The sequence below is a fragment of the Ambystoma mexicanum genome, chromosome 6q (genome assembly GCF_040938575.1).
Source record: "Ambystoma mexicanum isolate Mex_15411 chromosome 6q, UKY_AmexF1_1, whole genome shotgun sequence".
Taxonomy (NCBI): Eukaryota; Metazoa; Chordata; class Amphibia; order Caudata; family Ambystomatidae; genus Ambystoma; species Ambystoma mexicanum.
Genome location: NC_090937.1, coordinates 113,851,550 through 113,871,601, shown reverse-complemented (window position 1 = coordinate 113,871,601; position 20,052 = coordinate 113,851,550).

The following is a 20,052-nucleotide window of genomic DNA, read 5'->3' as shown; positions in this document are numbered from 1 at the left end:
CGCATGTCTAAACAAGTAGTTCCACCAGGCCTATATTTGAATGCATTCAAATCAAAACAACATCAGGCAGAGCAACTGTCGGTTTGAAACAGACTCTCCTGATTTCCAAAGAGAGATCTCTCAGTCAACACGTCATGTCGGGCCGTCTTCCCAAAAAGCCTCAGTCTGAAACTCTTGCCACCAGGACCTCTAGGCCAAGTGTGCGTCCAGAGATTGTAAGAAGCAGACTACTGAGGAGTCGCATCTCAAGATGTGCAGGAGCCCCTGATACTCTCAATCTCAGTTTATCTACTCTGTCCTCGCCAAGCGATGGGTCCTGGTCAGAAAAGCCCCACGTTGTGCGTCATTCTGTCAATCTGAAAATAGGAGGCTACTACAAGGCAATGAACACACACCAGTCACCAGAAAACAAAGGTATAAACAACAGTTTATTTGCATTCGAGTACGAAGCAACTTTACAAATGCACGGCATGCAATCATAAGAAAATGAGCACCGACTGGTAGGCCCCCGAACATTATATACACTTTTGCAATATCATGATGAATCGACGATAGCTCATCACATGATAATTACTTGTGACCTAAAGTGTATGTATGTGGGTAATTTCTCCATGGTAACATGTGCTTGAACACTCCATGTCACCCTGCAGACTATTTACTGTCTGGCAAGCAAAGCAGAACAGGTTTAGGAAGATATTGTGTTCTTCAGTACAAGGTAACATTCTTTGTGCTACTTTATCTATTTTTTACTAAGGTTAAAGTTCAGTCTTCATGTCTACTCAGTAGTTTGTTCATTGGTATAGGTGTTAATCCAGCTCGCCTGAACTACTGCTCTGGGAAAAAGACCTAAGAAACAACAGCATATGAAAAAAACTCTCAAGCTGCTTTTACAAGTTTCTTTGATTCCTCAAAAGCAGGTGGGATGTAGAGAGCCGAGCCGCCAAGCCGCTCAGGCACAGGAATAGATCACCAATGATTGTTTAGGGGAGAAGGTGAAGCATCTCCAAGCAGTCCCCCAAATGCATTGTAAGTCCTAAGTGCAACAGACACACAAGACACTCAGTAACAGTCCGGAGAACAAACGTGCTGGGGCCATTAATACACCTATTTGAAATAATGAAAACACAGATAGTAGTATGGTTTGTAAGCATGCACCATATTGTTTTATCTTCAAGAATCATAAAGTCAATACTGACTTGCACTAGCAAATTGACCACTGATTACTTAATAACCAGCTACATGTAGTAAAAGAAGCTGAACCGATAACCTTGCTTGTTTGTCATTGAATAACATGCAACTCGACTACATCCATGCTAGTGTGAGTGATTAATATGCAGAGATGGAGGAACTCCCTAGAATATGATGAATAGATAGTCTCTGGGTAATCCTCTCGCCCCCCACCTCTGAGATTCAGGTGGCTGTGAATATGTTTGGGTTACTTTGGACTTCTGAATCCCAAACCAACCATGTAGTGGAATTCTGGCGCCCTTCAGGAGCTCTCCCATATCTGATGACCCATGATATATCTAGAACCTTTCTCTATTTTAAGTGTGGATGGGGGGTACATGGGTAAAATAAAAAGGGATTGTGACCCGGTCAGGTAGCACAGGGAGGTAAGCACTTGCCCCTGATATCGGTGCACATCCTGCAGTGGCTGGTTTGAATCCCGGCACGGTCATCTCAGCCTCTCATCCTTCCAAGATCTGTAAATTGAGTATCACTGCCTGAGATAATAATGTCTTCTGTTATTTATGTGCTCTGATCCCTATGGGTGTGCAGCGCTATATAAGAAATATATTATTATTATTATCACGCCCCTCTGGCCTGCCCAGGATTTTCAGGCGCCCCCATGGCAGTGGGTATGTGTTTAATTTTTTCTTATGCTCTCTACCATCGGACCCATGCTAGACATTGAAATTACTCATTTTATAACCGTCTTCAGCCCATATAGTACATCGTGATTTTTCTTTATCCAGCACCATTTTGGTACTGGAACAGTTAACAGTATTGGTGCCAAATCACACAAAATTGTGGGTGATGTGACAAACCTGGAATCACTTGAACTCCTGATGATTCAAAGTTGCACAAAGTAATTCACTCTGGCTTTTAAAGGGGCCGCATTGACGGTCCGACTCTTAACATTGTAATGAATGTACCGTCAGAATTAAAATAATGTATTAATGGATAATGAGGCACATTGGCAGGGTACATGTGATGAAACCCGATATTGGCCAGAAGAAGTACAACAGAGATCAAAAGCCTCAAAGTGCTATTCAATAGCTTTTATCATAATTTGACTCGGCTGTGTCTTATTCATAAAGGTTATAGAAAAAAGGAGAAAGTGAATTGTATACCTCTTCCCACTCTGCAGTTTTACCATTCTAATTTCTCTATCAAAGGCTGTTCTACAGCTGTTCTGTGGACTTGGAACTCCCTGCCTTCTTGCATCCATCGTCTTCCTTCTTTACTTGCATTAGATTTTGTGTTGCCAATTGTTTTCATCTGTCTTCTTTAATGATGCAATGTGCTCCTTATTTTAGAATGCTGAAATAGTATGCTATTATATGAAATGTTTTGGAATTGCTGCACAGCACCCTGAAACTTTATGGTCAGAGTTGTGCATTAGACATTGTTCAAATAAAAGGAATATCACTGCAGCATTACCAGATTCTCACTCTTATTCCAGAGAGCACAGAATGGTGGCAAAGGATGATGCTTATTTCTATTGAGTAAACCAGGTATTCCTGCACGCATGCTATGACTCCAAAACCCCTCCTGCCAAGTGCGGGATGAATTTAAATGTCGATGTTTTTCAGTGCTTAATATGGGCATAAAAAAGTGCTGGGGTGAAAATATTCTGCCACGTCTAGGCAGCAGCCCCCAACCACTGCTACTCCCTATCTGGGACTTGTGAATACATCATGAAGTAGACACAGACAACCTAATACAATGTGGGCTATAAACCTTTATTAAATCAAATATAGGATTGGAAGAAGGCCCAATTTACCCTATGCTAAGGTGGGATTTCCCCTACCTAAAGGAACCTAAGGATAGTCTGTGTCAGGAAGTCCAAAATAAATGTCTGTCTGTGTCCAAAACCTATGCTTGCCCTCACCTCTAATTGTATAAAATGTGTAGGGATGTCAGCATCAAAATAAATAGTGTTTAAATATCAGTTCAGAGCTTCTTCCAGCTCTTCGACTGTTAAGGGATTCCCATCCCCTAGTTCAAAATAGTTCACAATGCAAAGGGGTTCCCTCTACCAAGTGTTCAAGTGGTTCGCATTTCCAAAGCAATACATTTCCTTGGGAAACTTCACAACTCTTTTGGTTTGGTTCCTTTTCACCAATGTCATATAGTTCAGTTTCTTGATTTCAGATCACACAAGCTTGCCTTTCTATTCAATCACAAGCTTCTTTGTAAGTGCTTACAGTAGCTTTTCCAAAGAGGGGTTCCCTCAGTATAGGCTCAGTTGCTGGACCACACTGGCAACCCATTACAAGTCACGCAACCAATACACCTCACCTGGTTCTTCTTATATGCACATTGCCACTGCTTCAACTTTACAGCGTTGCTTGGTTCATTCTCATTCAACATATAACTAATGCTTTATCATATTTTGTCATCATTCACTTGTTGCACTTACACATACTCTCCAGACTCTTGCCAATGTTTGTTTGCCAATGCTTGTTTTCTCAATACTTACATTCTCATGCATCTTGCCAATACTTGTTTGCCAATGCTTCCTTTCTCAATTACACAGTTCCTTATACCAGGACATTCCACAAACTTGTTTTCACACAGATCAATACTCAAAAATGTCTTCCTTTCATATTAATTCATATCGATATTCAAAAAGTACTTGCTTACATTCAAATTGGCATTCATTAAATGGGTTGCATGCTCACCTGCCTTATCAGTGTTTCCTTTCCCAATTTGACTCACCAGTAGGAGCTTGCAGCGTTCCAGCGAGGTTCCCAGCTGCCACAAGCTCTCTTTTTCTCATGCAGCGCCATGCTCAACCTCCCCAGCGACTCTCAGTAGCCTCACTCACATTTCTGATGCTTTCTCTCACAGCCCGGTCCTCACTTGAAAGCTTCACCTGGTCATGCCTCCAGCTTCCATCAGCTTTGCTTCCTGCTGCATACATGCTGCATCTTCACAGGGTCTCAAACATTCCATCTGTCAAGCCCTTTTCCAGGGGAGGCCTGCTCTCATCTAGCAGTCCGTAGACCTGCTTCCACAGGTGACTCAATTTTCACAGTACTTCCTGCTTTTAATGTTCCTGCCAGATTGATTGGCCCAAAAAGGACAAGACCGCTGAATGTTGATTTGGGAGGCCTGCATTGCTCTTGCTGCCCTCCTGCTTTTACCAGTACGTAACAAGTTAGTTTATGTGTGTGTGTGTTAATAAAGATCGGATGTATTGCTCTAGTTGATCTCTCCCTCACCCCAGTACCAAACTGGTGTCTGTTAGTGAATGATTTAGGGGAAAATAAGGACAGGATTGACCATAGCCTATAAAGGCTTGGGGGACATTCGGCTCATGGTGAATAGTTAATGGGGGATTACATATATCCACATCCACTGTCAACTTCGTGTCATGCATCCTTTAGAGCCCTCTTCTTTGAGAAGTGGAATGATAGTACCACTTGTAACTTTGATGGGACAAATATTAATTAATTCGACCGTTTGATATTACTACCCCTAGGATGCACTGTCTTCGCGAATAAAAGCATCACAAATATCACCTACACTAGGAACTCTGATAAACATTTGAGACCCTACCAATCTATGATATCCCTTAAAATGACACCTGTAGGGAACCGGGACGCAGTCCCTCCCTTTTACACCATTAATCATGACCCAAATATAGTTCCATTCTCTTTGAGGAAAGACGGATCCAGGTATATGGGATCATATTATAAATGTGTGAATGCTGCTGTTTTAGTAAATGAAAATAGGCCCTTGTACATTGGGGGACCCATATATTTTGTTTGTGGAAGAGAAGCCTATCCATGGTTACCTAAAGATTGGAAGGGGACTTGTTATTTGGGAATATTGTTGCCCGGGGTTTATGTCACATCCATGGCAGGCATACTGAAACATAGGCCTAGGAGGGGAATAGATGATGACACCCCCCTCCAGGTTTTGGGTGACATAGCAAAATTCATGATTCCTTTTTGGGGCCAAGTCCTTAATTCATGCGATATTAGGAGATTGGCAAAAGTACTGGAGAACACCATTAATGAGACTACTGACATATTGTTCAACAGGACACTGGAGCAGAAAGCTATTAGATTAGTGGCTTTTCACAATAGAATGGTCTTAGATGTCATGTTAGCTGAACGTGGTGGTGTATGCAAAATGGTTAGTGTGCATGTTGTGTGTACCTATCTGACTCCTCCCCCACAGTGTTCCAAGTGATAAAACGTCTACACATACTTAGTACTGAAGTTCACATTCCTGAACGGAAATGGGACATAGGAATCTGTTGAAAACCTGGGGTTGGAAAATCTTTTCAGCACTTGTTATTATCATTGGGATAATACTATTCTCTGTTGCTGTTTTCAGTGTCTGCCTGTATTAGGTTCTGCACTAGGTAGCTGTTGTGCTACATCACTAATGAAACTTAGGCCTGGACCCATCCTCCTGTAGATGTAACTAATGCCTTGATAATGCAGGAAGCCACTATCAAACAATGTATATCAATATAAAGGATAGTGAAGACTTTGGTTGTTCCGATGATGGCGAAGATACGTGGTCACTTGTTTCTGGTAATGTGTTGGCTTAGGCCAAAAGCAGGGTTTGTAATAGTAGATGCATTTTGCCCTATGATGTTGGCCTACGCACATACACATAAATGCTGAACATACACATTGAATTGCGCTATTGTAGGTGTTCAGAAACACCATCTTGGTTGCTTTGCTCTCATTTTCAAGCTTTCATTTCTGAACGCGGTGAAAGCTTGCGATGTCACCGCCTCAGAAGCTTCCCTGAAACCAGCCCCCACGCAGGAATGTTAACAAATTCAGAATACACTGAACCCTGCAATAGAGGACCTTGAAGCACTGGCACAGACATAGTTAATCTGTAAATTAGGTGCCATCCTGTCTTTCATGACTCTCTTGTTTTTCACAATTAATTATGAACATACCATTGAGACTATTAAAGCGAAGCACGATTTACAGCTTATTCTGTTGCTCGAATGAACAAACTACTGAGTAGACATGCAGACTGGCCTTTTAGCTTAGTAAAACATAGATAAAGTAGCACAAAGAATGTTACCTTGTACGGAAGAACACAATATCTTCCTAAACCCTTTCCGCTTTGCTTCCCAGACAGTAAATAGTCTGCAGGGTGACATGGAGTGTTCAAGCACATGTTACCATAGAGAAATTGCCCACGTAAATAGGCCTTAGGTCACAAGTAATTATCATGTGATGAGCTAGCGTCGATTCGTCATGATACTGCAAAAGTGTATATAATGTTCGGGGGCCTACCAGTCGGAGCTCACTTTCTTATTCATGCATGCCGTGCATTTGTAAAGTTGCTCTGTACTCGAGTGTTAATAAACTGTTGTTTATACCTTTGTTTCCTCGTGACTGGTGTGTGTTCATTGCCTTACCGTAGCCTCTTATTTTCGGATTGACAAGCCCATTTCTTTTCAGCTGAAATGTATAGTAACAACTCTCTTCTCAAAATGGTGGTCGGAATGTAGAGAGCACCATTGGGTGTTGAGATTGTACTAACACAAAGATCGCTCTGATGGTCAAATTTTGGACATCAACCTATCCTACTCTCCCAACCTCACTGCTTTCGACTTTGTCTCTGAGGACTCTTACACATTTGTGAAGCTTTCTGATATTGGTGATGAAAGCATTCTAAATGGTGAAGTCGGATATTTCATTAACGTCAAGTGTGCAAATGATGACGTCAACTCCCTTATCTCAAAGGTTGATTTGATTGCAGTACTTATTGCTACCATCGCAGAGGACCAATGTGTAATAAAAGAGACCCTAATTACTTTGTTAAAAGTGGCTTCCCCTAAGACTGCTACAAATGGGCGTGATACAGCCAAGCAAAAAATACTGATTGCAAAAACTAACGGGAAACCTTTGCTTGTTCCCTCTGCCTCAGCTGCTGATATAGCTTCTTTAGCACCTTGTCCTTTTATACATTCATCGGAAAATGCAGACCGCATGGTTCCCTGGGACTTTGAGGACCTATTTATACCTCCTAGCACTGAGCATATCACCAACTTAGACCAGAAGATATCGGCTAAACAATCAATTAAAAGTATGAAATTCGGATCAAATGTCCCAAACCTCCTCATAGGTGCAAAGGTCCTTTCTAAATCATGCACTCCCGGGGTTGATCCACACGCCACAAAAAGGCTCCTGCCTAGAGAAAAGAAAAAAGAAAAAACTATTAACTAACACTCTCACTAATGGGTCCACACAACAGGTCTTTTTAAATGGCCCGCAAGTTGCTTCTATTATTTACACATCTAAGCCATCTATCCTGCTTCGTGTTACCTGTTCTCCTTTGCCCAATAAGTCACACAATAAACATAGTACTGTGTCCTCTTGTTGCTGTCTCAATCCTGACTATTGCTTTTGGCCTAATAACACAGACTAGTTGAAGGAGCATGATAGCCAGATCTTCCACTGTAGAGCTCATTGTTCAAAACAACATGAATACAAGTCTTACTTACGTTCCTAAAACAGCTTCCTAATCCTGGCATGATAACCTCATCTGACATTTCATGTATTGAACTTCCTAGAGGGGGAAGCATTTCTAACTGGGCCTTGATTAAGTTTTCTTCGGCATTAATAGTTGATCTATTAGTAGCAAACATTATTAAGCTGTCTGAGATGCACTTTGCACTTACATTGTGTCTTAAAATACAACCCCTTACATCTCATTACCCCAATCTAGATAAAGCCATTGCCACAAAAAACTAGGTCCTCTTTCTCATAGATAGACCCTACAAGCACTCCTTTCAAATAAGGAAGTCTTAGAGGGCCCCAACATTGCCACTTGGGCCCCAGAATGCATTACGCATGAGTCTCATTGACAGCTGCCTTTGCTGAATTCTCTTAAATGCATATCTTGGAATTCTAGAGCATACCACTTGCTTTTGGCCCACCCATTTGGTATTCAGACGATTGAACTTAGTGATGTTTTTTTTTTCTACAAGAAACTTGGTGCCCAAAACCCTTTTATATTGATGGCTTTCAGTTCATTTTTAACCACACTGTACCTTCCCTTAGAGGCCGGGCTTGTGGTGGCTTGGCAATTGGTACAAAGCAGGCATATGGTCTATGCCGCTTCATGCGAAACATGCACTCTACCTATGTTTTGGCAGCTACTCTTAGACTCAAAGGAAAAAAGTCTCCTTTCACATGTATATGACCCGCCGGGGGGTTCCTACACTAAACAGATCATTGCTGAATTGATGACATTATTATTAAATGACATGACATTTTGGATGATGGAGCTAATATGATCGCTGGTGATTTTAAAACGAGAAACCTTATTTGCCTTTCGGATATGAGGAGTAACAAAAACAATCCATGGTCACGTTTCGTGGTATGCCATGATTTCACACCCTCTGAGGGCCACTCCAACTTTACATGGTCAAATTGTGAACAAAAATATCATATTGACTATGTTGCGACAGATCGTACGCTCTTTTAATGTGTAACCAATCAAAACCTGTTTTACTACACTGAGAGATCACTTGATTCTCAGTTGGGACCTTGATAGTGATATCCATCATACTAATAGTACATATGATATTAACATCAACATAAACCATCAGGGAAATCGCCTTTGATGGTCGGAGAGTGAAATTAGGATAACCAATCACCTACTCAACCAATCTTCTTGCGATCTTGACCTGGCCATGAAGGCATCCAATTGGTCTGTGGAGCGTATGCTCCAATTAAATATGAACCGGAGATATCCTAATCAAAACCTGAAAACAAATCCCTATGGTAAAAGGAACTAAGCCCTGTTTGGTCCCATGATTGCTGAACATAAACTATTTTTCTGCAACAATTGCATACAAAGGGATCTTAACATGAGGGAATATGAAAATATTCCTAATATTAAAAAATGATCTACAGCATATTGTAATTGGATCAAGTTGCACAAAAGATCTGCCCTTACTGAAACCTGGAAAACACTTTTTGGTTGGCTTAAATCAAAGAACACCAAACAATTCTGGTCTAAATGTAATGCCTACTAGAGGGGTTTCTCCCCTGTGGAGATTAACCCAGTCTCAGATGATGCTTGGTGTGCATACATAAATAATCTATATTGTGAAGCCCATATTGCTCTAGATCAATTTTAATCAAACTTTGCCTGACTGCAAAGTCCTCAAATTTGATATAGATGGGGAGGCTCTAACTCGTATCATCTCCAATCAGAAAGCTTCCTGTGCTCCTGGACCTGACGGTGTACCTAACATAGTTATGAAATCTAGACCGTCACTTTGGGCAAACATTTTAAATAAATAGCTTGCACATATATTGAAATCTGGCCACCTTCCTCCTAGTTGGCGTAGTTCAGTTCTAGTTTTTGTCTTCAGAAATGGAGACAGATTAGACCCAAATAATTATCGCCTCTTGCCAATGAATGACTGTAGCCAAAAGATTTTCACCACAGTTTTATTAAAAGAACTGTCTTGCTGGGTTGCTGGGCAAAAAGCAAAAATATTCTCAGTCACTTCCAGTCTGGTTTTCATAAAGCTTACAATACTATTACCAATGTCTCAGCCATGCAATAACTAATTGCAGAAACTAATTTCAAATCTTTTTCCAACCTTTACTGCTGTTATATTGATTTCGGCAAGGCATTCAATTTGGTTTACTGTCCTGTCCTTTGGAAAAAACTGGGTGATTAGGGCATTCATAGATCATTATTTTATTTCATACAACAACTTTATACTAATACTTCTATCTCAGTTTGTCTAAACTCTGCTTGCATCCACACAAATTACTGTCCCACAAATAGAGGATTGAAACATTGATGTGTGCTGGCCCCTATTCTATATAATTTGTACCAAGCTGATCTTAAGGATGTCTTTACTAGGACTTGTAATTTTCCTTCTAAAATGAATGGCATTTGTGTCGCTTGCATCACATGTGCTAATAATATTATACTGTTTGACCAAACTCCCATTGGGCTACAGCATTTCCTGAATGACCTGATAGACTGTGCTGATAGAAACTCGATGGTAATTAATATAAATAAAACTAAAACAATGAGCTTGGGAAACAAGGGTAGTGCAAAGGGACTGAGAGTTTGGAAATTGAAAGAAAAATCCTTAGAAAATGTTAAAGAATGTATCTACTTGGGTTTTCCAATCAAAATACATCCATCTCTACCCTTTTATGAGGATTATATCATGAATAAGGTGTGGAAGAAATGGCTTGCTGTTAGACACTATATGAATCAGTATGATGGCTTCAATGTAGAAGGCCTACAGGAAATATACCGTATGGCAATGATTCCCAGCATATTGATTACTATGGTGGTGTTGCCCCTCGAGCAGGTGAGATGGGTAAAATGCTTAGAAGCTAAGATACTTAGTTTAGTCACAAACGTGCCTCAAGCTGTCCCAGCTGAGGCCCTTAATTGGGAATACAGCCAGACGTCACTAGTATCACAGTGGCAGGTTCAGAGAGTATGCCTTTAAGCTAAGCTTATGCAGACAAACCTGTCATCAAATCCCCTGTTGAAACTGATGGGCTTGAAGATGGATAAAGTGGAAACCAATGTGTTTTTTGCTAATCTTAAACACTTTTCCTTGAGTCATATAGAGTCCCTTGGTTTTGATAAAGATATCTGCTTTAACAAGCCAAACTATGAAACTATCATTAAGAAGAGGGCCACATTTAGGGATATGGAAATCAATATTGATGCATTACACACCAAGAAAAGGTATGAGTTTTCCATCAGTCTTTCAAAATAAATGAAAACCGTAGCAACCCTGTAAGGCTGTGCTCTATGTATTCACGCCATAACATCTTTTGTACAAGGGAATATACTACTAAATGGGGAAAACTGAAGAAAGAGATGATAAATGTCACCTTTGCCATGTTAATTTTGAAACTTGTCGATATACATTAACCTACTGTATAACACTAAGAAAACATTATTGTCGCGGGAAATTCTGCCGGGGTCGGCTGGGCCGTCCGCGGACCTCCGGGCAGGGAGGCCCCAACTCCTCCCGCGTATCACAAAAAATGAGTATGAGACGCACACAAGAAGCAAGGTGGTTCTGCTGTTTATTATACAAACGGCAGGGATGGGTCAAGGAGCGTACGCGTCCGTCCTGACACACACATAATTGTGGGCTCGCAGGCCCTTTTTACCTTGGTATGACGCGCTACTTGCGTCACCTTGAAAACTTATCAAAAAACCTATCTCCACTCTGGATTGGTTACTTGAGTGGTAGGGTTAGTATAGCATACATATAGAGAAGGGTGTTAGTGGCTGAGGGTCAGTCAGGTGGTATACCTGGGTTGTCCCTGCAATTAGATACATGAGAATTGTTACATGAAGACCCCTGAGGATTGGTCAATGTTAATGGCGTCAGTGATAAGAGCCCCATGTTCTGATTGGTGCATTCGCGAGCCTCCCAGCCTGGGACCATCGCCGTTCCCAGCTCGCGGTGTACCTGTCATTTGCAACAATGTTTCACTATGGGTACGTGCAGACAATGCGAGGACTTATTCATGGACTGGAAGGCCGACTACTCCCACTGTCGCAGATGTCCATTGAGTCTTTTATTTGTATCTGCTTGTGTCTCGTAACGAGAGATCCAGGCGCCTCCATTCTCCTAGCCTTGGCATCCGTTCAGGTGTGGCTTGGTCACGTGAGGTGGGACCGTGTTTGAGGCCGAATTCTGCACAATTAATATTGTTTTTCCCACTGTGTGCCTTGTTTAATTTGCAGTTGCGACCTTGACGTTGGTGTGCGGCGTGCGAGATTGCAACATTGTGGCTTGGCTGTCTGCCTTTCGCCGAGCTCATTCTGCAGGATCAGCAACCGGACTCTTGTTCATTTTAATGTTCATGGAAGCTCTTGCTTGCGGCCTACTTGAATCAGGTGCATAAATGGAGTCGTTGAGTGCACAGGCGCTTTAGGTTATAGGGTTTATGTGGAGCGTAAGCAAGCCATTTAGATAAGTTCATCGTGCGTCTTGCGTTTCTGCATCTTAAAAGCCTATGTGAAAAATAATAAAGATGCAAGTCCGTGGATGTGTCCGTTACCTACGTCATAGCGCTGAGTATATTCTTCGTGTAGGTTGGTGTAGGAGTGTCCAGTGTGCATGGTCGTACAGGTGTGACCGTTGGCTAGGTCGTCATGGCATCTCTAACGATGTGTTGGTTTAGTTGAGTTGATCCATGTTGCAGGTGCCGGCCTGGGTAGGGCGAGCTGCTGGGCAGGTAGGGCAGGTGGGTGGGCACAGCCGTAGGTTCCTGCACCAAGGTATTTGGTCGTCTGGTAGATGGGCAAACTCATCTCGTGGCGGGTGTCTAGGCCGTGATCCTCTAGGCCAAGGGCGAGAGGGATTGGCGGGAGCCTGTTGTTCCATTCTCCCACTTCAGTCCCCCCTCTGTTCGACTTGTCGACCACAAACATATCCTTTTCATTATCTCCTCTCACTCTCCATATTTTAGTTATTCCTCCCAAATGTCCATAGTGGTTGACATGGTCTTCAAATGACCAATACATGTATGCACAGGTCCCTCCAGGAGTGCAGTATACCCATTTCCCTATGTAGCTCCTTGGGTTTCTTGGGTTTTCGAGCTTCACAGATGGTGGGTCCAGGTGGTTGGTGGTGATCTGGTTGCCCAACTTCTCTCTCTCTTGTATTATCATGCCTGTGTGTTGGCCGTCATCTGCTGGCATCAAGGGGTGCATACCGGCCATTTCAATCATTTCATCTGTGGTACGTGCCTTCCGGGCTTTCCAAAATCTTATTATGATCAGTGTAGCTCCAGCCAAAATAGTGCATCCAACTATAATCTTCAGTCCATCTGACAGCCATGATGGCATCCATGACCATAATATTGAAAACCAGCTTCCATCCTTTGTTACACCTTTACTTTCATCCATCATTTTAGAATGCATCTGGGCCAATTGTGAAACTGCTTCTGTCAGTGTACCGTTGTCAGCATCATTGGCAGGGATGAATGTGCAGCATGATTGTCCTATCTTTGCGCAAACCCCTCCTTCCATTGCTGTGAGGAGGTCCAGTACATATCTGTTCTGAAGTGCCACCATTCTTACTGCGCGCAGTTCCTCTTTTATGGCATTAAATCCATTCACTGTAGAGTTGATGGTCATCATTAGTTCCCATCTAGTTATCTGGAGCCATTTTGCATTTGCGTAAGCCTGTAATCCCGGATGTATTATCGAGGAGAAGAACATTGCTGCTCTGCTAAACAGTCTATGTTCTGGCGGAATTGAGGTGAGTGCTGTTTCTGATCTACCCCATAGGTAATTTCCCATCAGAGGTTCTCCTTGTCTTTTCTTTCTATTCAGGACAGTATTATTGCTCTTGGTTTTGTTCTCTGGCTCCTTCTGAGGTTGCACAGACCTCTTCTTCCTCTTGTTCCCTTCATCCATTTTGGGGAAATTGGCCATATTCACGTGTTTCTGGGGTACCACTAGTGACGGTACATTAACGTGCACTATTGTACATATACCATTCCACAGGGGGGGCAGTGTGTGGTATGCTTTGTCTCCGCAGGCCCAGTAGTGGTCCATTATCACTGCTGTTCCTGCTCCCCCCTCAGGTAACTCCATCACGCTTGCACAGTTGATGTTATATCCTACGTCCACCTCTCCTTTATGTTGGTAGCATACCTTAGGCGCAGTTAGTGGCAGTATTGTTATTGGGTCTTCATCCTTCTCTATCCACGTGAGCATGGGTACGTACTTGATCCAAGTCGTCCAACATCTGTGGTTGTGTCCATCGATAGTTGAAATAGTTTCTTTTGTTATCATGTTGCTGCCAACCACTCCTATCTCCCATTTGTTGTCCAAGTACACCTTCCCTGTTATCGTCACCAGTGGCCTCTCCCAACATCCTGTTTCACCAGCAACTTCAGTGGCATACCAATCACATGGTAGGTACTGTAGTGTTACCTTTTTTGTTTCTCCTTTTTCAGGACCACTCGTCATGTATCTGAAGGCTTCGGTATGTAAACTTTTCTTGTGGTAACTTAAATAAGTCTTGAGGAAGTTGTTTTCATATGGGTATGTGTCTCGTGTTTTCCACACCAGTTGCACCACTGTCCCTTGAAATCTTCCCTTCGTTTGGAACAGTGCCAGGTATATTATGCATCGTGCTGTTTTTTCATCTATTTCCGTGTCAACAAAAGTTCGAGAAGCGCTCATGGCATATGGAATTAATGAGCAAACGTAGCAGCTGGCTTCTGTTGTCTGCTTACCTATGTGGGTCATGTGTTGATACCACATGTTGTTTGAGATGTGTGCTGAATCTTGTATGTAGTTGTCAATACCTTTATTATCTGAGTATGTGCTGCGTTTAACTCTAATATCTTTGTGTGGGATTATACTAATACCACCTGACGTAACACCTGTTGCAGCTGGGGGTAGGGGTATGTTAGGTTTGGGTACAGCAACAATATTCATAGCATAGCTGTACTGCCATACAGAGGCAGCCAAGAACCCAGTGATCATCAAAGTCCCTATCAATTTTATTACAAATGCTAATTTCACCGGCATTTTGCTCTTACCTTGCTGCAGTCCGGCAGCTTATTCTTGCGACGTTAAAGTTGCCCGCCTGAAAATTCTCAATATGCTTGTTATTAGGGTTAGTGGTTGTTTATTTTTAAGCCCTCCCTATCAGATAGTCATTCAGTGCCCAGGCGAAGAGCTGTTCCCATGCCACTCTAAGTGATCTATCTCTTAGGGCAGGCAAGTATGGGTGGAGGTGGGGCATTGAATATTCTATGGCCAAGAGGAATGCTGTGTAGTAGACACGTACCCTTCTTTTGTTCAGGTACGTTGGCCTTCTTACTTCATATACAAATTGGTGTGACAATTCTTCTGGGTAGTTATCGTCTGAGGGTACCATCTACTCCTGGGCAGTGAATTTGTTAGTTAGCTTACTTTCTTAACAGTACAATAATACGCAGTACCTGCATGTGCGAGAGAAAAGAAAAAGAGAACATTCAAGTGTTTACATGTGTATATGTGCAAAACAATGTCCTTCAGTTCGGTTGTTACTACAGTGGGTAGGGGGTCAATGGGCAGAGGGGCAGAGGGTTTGGGTCTTAGCTGGCAGAAGTCTCTTTACTCTTTGATCGTGTGACCATGGGGTGGGTGGGTCCAATAATTGTCTCTGGGGGATCTGGGGGTTGACAGGGTATGGGGACACTTAAGCCGTCAGAAATGGCAGAAGTCTCTTCCTCCGTTGGTGACGCTGTTGTTGTTCTTCCGATGGCCCTGTCGGTGGCGCTGAGGAGGGTCAGGAGTTTGTAGATCTTTACGTCATGTAGGTGATTCCAGGCACGTTTGTCCTGTAGCTTTACTGCTCTCGTTGATGTCTCCTCTACCAGATGGGGGCCAGTGAAACGTGGGCTGTTCCACTTCCTGTTGAAATTGCGGAGCAGCACGTGGTCACCTTTAGCAATTTTACACAGTCTTTCCTTTTCCAGTTCTTTATCCGCGTCTTCTTGTTGATCGCTGTTAGACCCGCCCCGTGTGCGCTCGAGCTGTTGAGACACAAACACTACACTAGTAATCAAAGAAGACACATATTGGTACATTTCATCACCAAAAACAGTGGCAGTACTATCTTGGTCGGTGAATGCTCTTGATGTTGGGGTCAGAGGAAGGCGCATCTGGCGTCCGGTAACCACCTCGTGCGGGGTGAGGTGGTGGTCGGAGCCCGGTCTATTTCTTAGTTCGAATAGGGCTAACGGAAGGCAATATAACCAACTCCTTTTTGTTGTTTGCTGTATTTTTGCAATTGCCTCCTTTAGTAGGCCATTCAGGCGTTCGCATATACCGTTGGCCTGGGGGTGGTATGCACATGCAAATTTATGCTTGATGCTCAATATGGACGTGATGTGCTGGAACATTTCGTTTGCGAAATGCGGGCCATTGTCTGACCGCAGTACCTCGCACACCCCCCACCTGGGGAAGACCTCCCTCACTAGGAATTTATCTGCTCTGTATGCATCTGGGTGGGAGCATGGCCCTGCTTCAATCCACCTCGAAAATGGGCATACTACTACAATCATATACCTGTTTCCTTGACATACGTTGATCATATCAACATAGTCAATATGGAGATGTCGGAAGGGTCCCTCTGGCCGGGGTATAGTACCTTTTATCACCTTCAGAGTGTGACCGGCCGTAAACTGTTGACATGTGAGACAGCTACTTATGAAATTTGACACATGGGAATTTAACTCGGGGCAAAACCAGTCTTCCCTAATTCGTGCTGCAATTACTTCCTTGCCTGTATGGGCTGGGTGGTGTAGTTGGCTCAGGGCGGTATTCAATAGTGCCAGTGGTATTACAATTTTTCCAGTGTTACCCTGGCGCCATAGTGCGTCAGTTGGTGACATTGTGCATCCTCTTTTTACCCATATTTCTTTTTCTGCCATTGGTGCAGCCGCTTGTAGCTCCATTATCTGTGTGGCGGGGAGATGGGTGTACCCTTCTCTTATCAACATCTCCTTAGCCATTCCCCTCCCTCTCCCTCTTTCTGACTCTGGGGGGGGTTCCATATCTCACCAAAGTACGCAGCATACCTCGCATGTGCGTCTGCCGCTGCATTCCCTCTTGAGACATGATCTTCTCCATTGGTATGTGCGGTACATTTGACCAAGGCTAATTCCTGGGGGTTGTTTATTACTTCAATTAGTTCAGCCAGTAAGAGAGCATGTTGCACTGGAGTGCCGTCAGCTCTTCTAAACCCTCTTCTTCTCCATTTTGACAGCCCTGAGTGGACAGTGGACGTAACATATGCGCTGTCAGAATATATGGTCACTCCTTTATTAAAGCTTTCCTTCAACGCCAAGATCAGAGCAATTAGCTCTGCCGCTTGAGCAGAGTAATGCTGGGGTAATTGCACACATTTCATTGCCACACACACCGGTACCTCCATCATTTTCACCACCGCTGCCCCAGTCCTCCTTATCCCATCCTTTTGGTCAATTGTTGATGACCCATCAATGAACAGGAGCTCACCTCCCTCTAGTGCGTTTTCTTCAATTTTTCTAGCACATGAGTACATTTCAGTGGTTTGCGTACAATCGTGTGCATAATCTCCTTCCTCAATTACTTCTGCTAAAAACCTTGCAGGGTTGACCGTGCTACATCTAACAATTGATAGTTCAGCTCTGGATGATATTATCTCATAACCTGATGCCCTCTGCGTGGTTAGGGTGGATTTGGGTTTATTCACTATTGCAAATAGTGCATGTTCCACAAATAGTGTGGTTGGGAACCCCATGGTGATTGTTGATGCTTTTTCTACCGCAAAAGCAGCTGCAGCGAGACCTTGTTCGCAAGGGAAATGACCCAACATTACAGGATCTAAGTGACCGCTGTAAAACGCTACTGGTTTGTAGCCCATGCTTGTTTTTTGAGCCAACACTGCTTTCATTACTGCTGAGTCGCAATGTGAAAATATGAAAAATTGTCGCTCATAATCTGGGGTGGCCAATACTGGAGCAGTTGATATCGCATCTTTCAGTTCATCAAAAGCTTCTTTCATTTCCATTGTCCACCCCAACTGTTTCTCCCCTTTGTTAGCTTCTTTTAACCCCTCAAGCAGGGGTCCTATGTATGAGCTGTAATCAAATACCCATGCTCTACAGGAGTTGCACAGACCTAGAAACTGCTGTAGTTCCCTCTGTGTTTGTGGCAATGGCGTTTTCGAAATGGCCTGTGCTCTTTGTGGTGCAATCTTTCTTCCATGTTGGGATATGAGCTGACCAATATAAAGTACCTGTTCCTGACAGTACTGTAACTTTTCCATGTCTACCTTGTAACCTTTTTCAGCCAATATTGTCAACATCTTTAATGAGTCCTCTCTGCATCTTTTATCGTTTGTGCTGCAAATTATTATGTCGTCTACATACTGCAACACTGTGCTTTCTACTTCAATGTTACCCAAATCCATCTGTATTACTCTGTTGAATATTGAGGGTGACTCACAGTATCCTTGTGGCAATCTGGTGTGTTTCCACTTTGTGTTTCTGTACGTGAAGCTTGTCAAATCTTGTGAGTCTGGGTGCAATGGTATTGAGAAAAAAGCATTTTTAAGGTCGATCACTGTAAATCGTGATGCTTCTGCTGGAATGCCACACAATATTGTGGTCGGATTTGCTGCTATAGGGTACTCTGCTTCCACTATGTTGTTCAAGGGCCTGAGGTCCTGTATGAAGCGCCAAGACCCCCCTTTAGCCTTGCGCACTGGGTATACAGCTGTGTTACATGGTGATTCTCATGGGACCAGTATGCCATTATTTATGAGGGCCGTTATGGTTTCATATATGCCCTCAACTGCCTCTTTTGATAGTGGGTACTGTTTTAATCTGGGGAGTATTGCACCTTTTTTCAATTTTATCCTTACACCCCCTATACTTTTTATACATCCTACGTCATAGGGGCTAGTCGTCCATAGCGATGTGGGTACCTTTGTCATATCCTCCTCAAAGAAGGGAACTGGGGTGGATGCGGGTGCCTCAAGTGCCATTGCAATTTTTTGTGCCACTTGTTTATATGCCACTCTTAGCCATATCTCCACACTCATCATAAACACCATTTCACCTTCCTCCTTTTCTTCTGAGAAGAGCTCCTCGTCTGACACCTGGGTGAGTCTATATCCCTCTGCTAGTGCTATTACTGCTCTCCATGCTCTTCCTTCGCTGTCTTGGGCATGCACTGCAATGTAATCAGCTGTTGCTATGATGCTCTCTATGTTCACTGAAATCACCTTTCCTTCTGGTTCATTGGCTGGAGTTTCTGGTCTGAACAAATAGGCTGCTGGCCTCCTCCAGATCTTTCCTTCTATCCCTGGCATCCAGGCAAATGCCATGTCTGTCCCGTACTGAAATAGTTCACCATCAACTGGCTCAGCCCTAATCGCTGTCTGTCCGCAGTATGCTTGCATTATTTGTCGTGCTGTGAGCATGTTGATCCCTGGAGTAGAGCAAATTATGCCATTTTCCGTAAAGGAGATCGTCATATTCAACCTGTTCATGATGTCTCTCCCCAGTATATTTACTGGTGAGGCCCTAGAATATAAAAGTGGGACTGACATGTCGCAATCCCCTATTGATAAGGGGACGTTATCAGTAAAGGGAACCAACCCCCTAGCCCCAGAGAATCCTTGGGTGTTCATGGCTTCGCCTGACATCTTAAACTTACCTTCCCTTATGCAAGACCGGGTCGCCCCGGTATCAACAAGAAATGATAACTTTTTGTCACCTATCGTTACCTCTATGCGTGGTTCCTCCGCACTATTAGGGGTTACTGACAGGATGGGACACACCAAGGCGGTCTGTGGGCTGTCCTATTGAGTTTACAACGATTGGCCGTTTCCTGTGTAAGGGTTGTGTCCTAGTACTGTCACCCTACCCAGTTGTGTTTGTTGTGCTTGGGGTTGTTGTGTTGTCGCTACCTGTTGTTGTGGCAGTGAAAATGCCTGTAGCTGTTGTTGTGTTGCTAGTTGTTGCTGGTCATTTCCCTGTTGCAAAGTCTGCTGTTGCTGTATCCCCTGCTGTTCCTGTGTGGGCCTTAGTTGTCCCTGCTCGTTCCATAATGGTGTCCCTGGTCTTACTCTATACGTGCGTGACATGTGCCCTACCAAGCCACAAATCCAACACACTGGTGGTTCCCTACTCTGCCATGGAAAGCTACCTGTGTTGTCCTGGTATACTGGTTGACCGGTGGGGTAGTAATTTCTAAGTCCTCCCACCTGTTGTTGTGTGTTATATCCGTATCCCCTCCCTCTCATTATTCCTCCTCTTCCCCTGTTAT